Genomic DNA, 7838 nt, shown 5'->3' on the forward strand with positions numbered 1-7838 from the left:
CTCATAGTAAACTGTCTGTAGGTAATCTCAGACTTGTCTCCAAGATTATTTAGCACAGGTGTCTGTATTAGTCATTCCAGGAGGAAGTCAAGATAGAGTCTGCCGTCCTTGGAGTCTTTACCAGCCAGCAGCTTAATACTGTGCAAGGTTCCTGAGAAGACCCTCTGGGCACCTGTCCAGCTCATGGCCAGCATTAATCACCATTCTGAGGGAGCATGTGATAAATAAATGATTTTAAGTAAAAGATGAATCACTTTAGATCAATCTCTTAGTTTTTCTCAAAGGCCTTTCCTGGCTCTCTGATACAGCTCTCCAAGTCACACACTGTCACATAATGCTCTTTCATTTTCTTTCTAGCACTTATTACTGTCTGATATTACCTTATTTACCTGTCACATGACCCTGCTCCTTAACACACTCCACGAGAGCAGCCTCCTTTGTTTTCCTCACCAGTGTAGCTCTAGTTTTAGACAAGAGTCTGACACGTATACATTTACAGGAAATAGTGCTTTGTCAAATAAATTGGTACCTAATGCATATTAAAATGCACATTGAAATGTAACTATGCGTTATGGTTTACAAAGCAGACACAAGTTGCTTACAAGATATGATGTTTGGAATTTTTTACTTTTGGATTAGAAAACTGGTTTATTTCATATTTTAAAAATAATTTTGTTTCAAAATGATGAAAGATGAGATTTCAGGATGCTTTTTTGCAAGTATCTTTCAATAAATAACATTGAAGGTATGTGTAACCTTTAATTCCCACTAATGAAAAATCAAGATGGAGACATTCATCATTATATTTTTGTTTTGCCATTAGCTTTTGAAGTGTGGGGACACATGTTATATACATGCAACTTGCAGATGTGGTAGAAATCATTTTGCAAGAAATTTTTGGAATTATATTTATGTTCCTTGTAAGCTTTTATTTCTGCACTAAGTGTTCCTTCTGTATTCAACTAATGGTCCATTATAGGTTGTGACACAATAATCATTTGTATTGAGCTTCAAAGAATGGATAGCGTTTATGTATCGATTTTCTGTTGTTTAGATTTAGAAACTTTTAGAAACTGTCATTAGCAGTTTGTTAAGAAATTGTTATTAGTAAAAATATAAGAATTTTAAAATACAAATCCTTTTTTTTCTTAAGTTTCTACAAAGAGAAACAAGTTGAACTGCTGTTGGAAATATTGAAAATGATGCAGGTGTTTTTTTTTCAGTGCTAGAGAACAAAGGGGTTGAGCTTCTAGATGAGATCAAAACCTTAGTAAGTTCATCTAAATTCAGTTATATTTGCAATGATTGACAAGAAGGGCAACTTAAGAACTGCTACTATCTCCTATGCTAGTCTTGTTTTCTGACTTTTTACAATCATCTAAAACATGTTTCTCAATCCTTAATGTCCAACATAAGTAGGTAAATGCAGGCTTTGTGATACAGTAATTTGTCAGCAATAGAAAATACCAGCAGAGAAATTTGTGACCTGAAACAAGGTGTAGTCGGTCAAATTTAGTCTTACTTGAGAGGTTGACTCTATCTGGTTAGTTAGCAAGTAGCTTCCATGTTTAGCTTCCCAAGGATGAATCTGAGAACAGATATTGGGAGACCACCAGGAGTCGGCTGCATTTCTCCTCTTTCCTTCCTGCTTTCCTTTGGCTGCCCCACCATTACGCCCGCCCACAAATCAAACATGCGGCATAAAGTTCCTTTTATGGAGGCAAGGGTAAAGGGTGAGTGAAGGTGAATAGTGGAAGTGAAAACTAACTGTCATGGTGGATTTACGGGTTATATGGCAGTGGCAGAATCAGTGCTGGGCTTCGAATGCGCGATTATTTCCATTGTGACAATGATGGTGGAGGTAGGAATAATTTTTCCAGCATTTCAAAAGATTGATATCTAGACTCATTTTGAACTGGACATATGAAAGTTATAAATGGGCAATTACTAAAAATACGTGCTGATCAGAATCCTCACCTAGCCATGTTTAATACGTCTATTTTGGGTCCTCTTTTCCCACTGCCAAGACTCTAATCCCCCACAACTGCTGAGTATGTTTTTTACCCTTAAATGACAAGCCTGCCTCACTCCTCTTAATGGGCTGGGATAAAAATTCAGTTATTTTTCAACTGTGGGTAGATGAGGAGTTAAGTCTGCCCTTTGTGTTTTTATTTCCCTTTGATTATTTGCCACTTCAGCTAATTTATTTTGTATAGCGCCCATCCTCTAGTGGAAGAGAGGAAATGCCAGTAACTTGTTAACTTGCAACGGGAGCCACATAACCCTTTATCCTTTTGGAGGTATGTGGGTCTGGCGGACTTCCAGGCTCTGCTGGCTTAGAACTGAATGAACCTTGGTATGGCTGCTAGCATGCAATGCAGCCTCTGAATTCATAAACTAGCTATAAACATCTGTCAGCTTTGGGTTACCCAGAAAAGCACAGCGGAAGATGATACTCTTTCTTGTTTGAGCATTGTGATTATTACTGTATATACTGAGCACATTTTGCAGATTTAAACCATGTGCTGTAGAACTGAAGATACAACAAGTATAATTTGCCCTTTATCCGGTGCAGACTCCCAGCACCCTCACTTTGAGAGTTAGCTAATAGTGGATAGTGCTACAGCAGTCAGATGAAGTCGGGTGTGGTGGAAAGAACATGGTGTTAAGAGTCAGGTCTGCAGTTCAGGGCTGAGTTACCTCTAAACCACAGTTTCTTCAAGTGTAAGATAGAAATACGTCCACTAACATCATCTAATTTCTAGAGTTATTGTGAGGATTAAGTTAGGTATATTTACATACATAGCACTTGGGACATTCTAAATTGCTGTAGAAATATTAGTTATAACTGTTAACTGATAATTCTCTGAGCTTAGATGGAGCCTTTAATCCTTTAAAGTAATCCAGCAATAGCCTTTTAAGATATATCCAGTACTTTAAAAAATATTTTAAAGTACTGGATATATAATATTTTTAATTTTTTTATTTTTATATTTTTATATAAAAATATTTTTATATTTTTAAAAATACACTTTGTTTCATTGGGCAGCTTTAGGTTCACAGCAAAATTGAGTAGAAGATACAGAGAGTGCCCATATCCCCTCTCCCCCCACACTGTCAACTTCCCCACCAGAGAGGTACGTGTGTTACAGCTGATCAACCTACAGACATGTCTTCATCACCCAGAGTCCATAGTTACATTAGGGTTCACTCCTGGTGGTGTACATTCTGTGAATTTTGACAAATGTGTAAATGATATGTATCCACCACTATAATATCATCCAGAATAGTTTCACTGCCCTGAAAATCCACTGAGCTCTGCCTATTCACCCCTCCCCTCCCCTCATCACCCCTGGCAACCACTGATCTTTTTATTGTCTCTGTAGTTTTGCCTTTTCCAGAATGTCACATAGTTGGAATCATACAGTATGTAGCCTTTTCAGATTGGCTTCTTTCACTTAGTAATATGTATTTAAGTAATATGTATTAATATCTTTTCATGGATTGATAGCTCATTTCTTTTTAGCGCTGAGTAATAGTCCACTGTCTGGATGTACCATGGTTTATCTATCCATTCACCTATTGAAGGACACCTTGGTCGCTTCTAATTTTGGCAGTTATGAAGAAAACTGTTAAACCTTCATGTGCAGGTTTTGTGTGGACATAGTTTTCAACTCCTTTGGGTAAATGCAAAGGAGCATGATTGCTGGATTGTATGGTAAGAGTACGCATAGTTTTGTAAGAAACCGCCTGTCTTCCAAAGTGGCTGTACGGTTTTGCATTCCCACCAACAATCAGAGTTCCTTGCTGCTCCACATCCTCCTCAGCATTTGGTGTTGTCAGTGTTCGGGATTTTGGCCTCTCTGATGGGTGTGCACTTGTATCTCGTTGCTGTTTTAATTTGCAATTCCCTGATGACCTTGAGGTTGAGTATCTTGTCATATGCTTATTTGCTATCTGTTTATCTACTTCGGTATGGTGTCTGTTCAGGTCTTTTACCCATTTTTTAAATCAGGTACTCATTTTATTGTGAGTTTTAAGAGTTCTTTTTAAGTCCTTTAGGAGCTATGTCTTTTTTTTTTAATTAAAAAAATAAACATTTTCCATTTATCTTTGACATTGTCTTGATGTGACTTCTGCTTTCTTCAGGTGGTTCTCAAGGATGATGGGTCTATCATGTAGTTGCAATTTTGATGTGGTCATGGAGGGCGGCGAGCACAGTGTTTACCTACTCTGCCCAGAACTCCCAGATACTTATTTTGCAAATGTTTTCTCCCAGTCTGTGGCTTGCCTTCTCATTCTCATGATATCCAATACATTTTACTTAACTTTCTGGAATAAAAAGTCTAGGTATTTGAGTTTTCTGAGAGGTGATGGTAAAGGAAAGAGGAGGAAGAAATTGGAGTTATTTCCCATTCTTACTGATGAGGCATTCTGCCTTCCTTCAGAAGTTAGGTAATTATTAGGACATTCTTAAAAACTAGTTTTAATACTTCACACCCAATAGGATAGCTGTAATAAAAAAGTGGAAAATAACAAGTGTTAGTGAGGATGTGGAGAAATTGGATACCTTGTATATTGCTGGTGGAATGTCAAATGATTCCTGTGGAAATANTGGGGTTTTGTTGATTGGTTGGGTGTGAGATGGGAGTCAGGTCAAGGAAGGCCCTAAGGTTTTTGACTCTAGTAACTGGAAGGGTGGAGCTGCTATTTTCTGAGATGAAGAAGACTACCGAAGGAGCAAGTTTGGGATGGGGAGAAGACCAGCTGTGTACAGAAATGGGCATGCAGGGGAGAGGTATGGGCTGGAGATATAAATTGAAAGTTGGCAGCCTGTCAGCAGTATTTTAAGCCACAAGTGTGGACAAAATCAAACAGAGTGAGTTAAATACAGAAGATAAGACAACCTGAGGACTAAGTCCTGCAGCATTCTATGATTTACAGGCTGGGGAGATAAGTAGACAGTAGCAGGCAAGGGAGCAAGAAACCAGAAGAGTATGTGTTCTAGAATCCAAGGAAAGATAGATTCAAGGCAGAGTGAATGTCACCATGACAAGGACTGGTTGGCCAAGTAAGATGAAGACTGAGAATTTACCACTGAATTTAGCATCAGGAAGGTAATTGGTGACCTTAATAAGGGGATGAAATTCTGTCTGAGGTGTGTTCAAGAAAGAGTGGGAAAAGAAGACTATAAATCAGGAATAATAGACAATTTTATAGAATAATTTTACTATAAAGGGAGGCCGTAGATAGAGGGAGACGTGGAGTCAAGAGAGGTTTTTGTTTAATTTTTTTTTCAGAGAAATTATGGTATGTTTTATGTTAATGGAAATTATCTGACCTGGTAAATAGGTAGAATGTTATTATGCAGAAGAGAGAGAGGGAGAATGGTTGGAGCAATGTCTATAAGTAGGACAGAGAGACTTGTGCACAAATGGGGGTTGGTTTTCCCTTAGAGCACAAATAGTGCCTCCATAGTANCATTGGGTGGGTGTTGTGAGGTTATTTCATTCTCCAAATGCTTTGAAATATAATTGAAAGACAAATTTAGTATCAAATTGTTAAAATAAAAGTTTTAGAGGCACTGCAAAAATGTGGCCAAATTTTGTTTTGCCCTCTTAATGGTTCAGAAAGAAGAAGGAATGTCAAGAATAATTCATAATTTTTATTTTATTTAAGGAAAGTATTCGTGAGATCTTATATTAAAAATATGTGAAACAGATCAGGTAAAAGTTAAAAACTATCAGTGGAAGAGATGTTCCAAGAATGGGCAGTTGTCCACAAAATCTAGCTCTTTAAGGGGTAGCTAAAAAGAAAGTGGAAAATGTGGTAAAACTAATGGCTTTTTTTAGTGACTGATAAAAGAACACATATAAGTAGTCTAGAAATAGACTTCCTGATATTACATTTTAAGATGCATTTATAGAGCAAATTCTCATATATTGGGAATTTGGTGTAGTAACAATGTCTTTAAATGTGGTTTGTAGAAGATTCAGAATTGTTTTGCATTTGTTTATTTTATGTTCAATGGTCTCTTAAAATTAAATGTATTTTTGATTACATAATACATTTACATGGTTCAAAATTCAAAAGACACCGGTGGGATATAGTCACAATTCTCCCTCCCATACTTGTTACCCTAGTCACCCTGTTTTCTGCCTTATAGACAACTAGTGTTGTCAGTTTCTTATGACTCCTATGATACGTGATTTTATAAGATTTATTTATATTAATTTTGAGTTGGAATAAGTAAACATCTTGGTTTATAACGAACCACCTTCCTCCACATTTACTGTGTTCATTCTGAGTCCTAGAGCAATGGATTAACTTCAAGTAAAGAACTCTTAGCCAATAATTCTCAATCTTACTTAATGAAGTTGCTACCTAGTTTTTTCTGTGATTTCTAGGGATACTCTCCATCTTCCTAAATAGAGTAAAAGTGTAATTTGTAGTAGAATAAACCAGTTTGACAGTTAAATTCAGTTAGGAACACAAAAATTTGTGAAATATAGTACTTGAAATAACGTAAAAGTATTTTCCCTATAAAAATTATCTTTCCATCTTAATTTTCTCCTCTACTGTTAATGTGGTTTATTCCCGATGCCCGTATATGTTTGGCCCTTTCCACCCCCCCCCCTCATTTTTGTTGGAATTACAAGCTGGAATTTGCACATACGTAGTCAGAATTGCAAAAGAGCAGTTGTTTGTGACTTGCCTGTCCCCTGCTTACGGCTCCTCTGGCCCCCCAGCATAAGGCACGGTTTTCCTGTGCATCTGCTTGTGGTTCGAGCTGGGCAGCTACACATGCTGTATCCCATCATGGTTTACAGTATGTCAGTGGAAGGTTAACATTCATTTTTTACTTTTAGAATTAATTTCTTCTTAATCACTTGATTATACTTATGTATGAAATGAATATTGTTTTAGTAGTAGCCTACAAAAATTTGGTGTGCTTTCTTTGAAATAATAAGCAATAGAATAGAGTTATAGTACAAAAGAATAAACTGAAGAAATGGGCAAGACCTGTGCAAAAAAACTAAAAAAAAATTACTGAGAGGACTTAAATAAATGGAAAAAATGTGGCATATTCTTAGGTTATAAGGTTCAACATCATAAAATGTCAACTCTTGCTAAATTAATCTATAAATTTAACTTGATCCTTGTAGAAATTAAAAGTTGTTTTCTTTGAACTACTCAAGCAAGCTCTAAAGTTCAAATGGATAAGCAAACATGGAAGAATAGTCAGTAAGCTTCTGAAAAAGAAGGATGATGGGTAGGAGTGGGGATATCTAGTCCAATTAAACCACTTTGCAAAGCTGTGGTGCTTAGAATGCTAGTAAACTGGGTCACAAGTAGGCAAATGAATCAATAGAACAGAATAGATAGTCCAGAAATAGACGTCAGTGCATATAGGAACAACTGGCAGATCATCTAGAAAAAAATTAAGTTGGATTCTTGTTTATACCAGGATAATTTTCATTGTAGATAGGAAGTATAAATATTTGAAAAACAAAACCATCAATTGTTAGAAGAAAACATGAGGTAATTTCATTACAATCTTGAACTGGAACAGGACCTTCTAATTATGCTATCTAATTCAAGTCATAAAAGAAAACATTTGAAGGACCTATGTAAGTGAACAGCCACACCTTGTTAATGGATTAGAAGACATTATAGTTCTCCCGAAGTTTAATGTTAGTTTTGCATTACTAATCAAAATCCCAGCAGGATTTTTGTTTTGTGTTTTAGTTTTTGTAATAAGACTCATTCAAAAAAATACATGGAATTACAAAGGGCTAAGAGTAAACAAAACATTAAAAAAACACCATCTTTTATTG

The 7838-nt window shown here is 36.3% G+C and overlaps 1 protein-coding gene across 1 annotated transcript in view; it reads left to right on the forward strand.

The window, feature by feature from the left end:
- Window positions 1–7838, forward strand: part of NUDT3 (nudix hydrolase 3) — a 134404-nt gene that overhangs the window by 51255 nt on the left and 75311 nt on the right. The gene's annotated exons all lie outside the window — the stretch shown is intronic.

The sequence above is a fragment of the Hipposideros armiger genome, unplaced genomic scaffold, assembly GCF_001890085.2.
Source record: "Hipposideros armiger isolate ML-2016 unplaced genomic scaffold, ASM189008v1 scaffold_331, whole genome shotgun sequence".
In the NCBI taxonomy this organism is placed as follows: domain Eukaryota; kingdom Metazoa; phylum Chordata; class Mammalia; order Chiroptera; family Hipposideridae; genus Hipposideros; species Hipposideros armiger.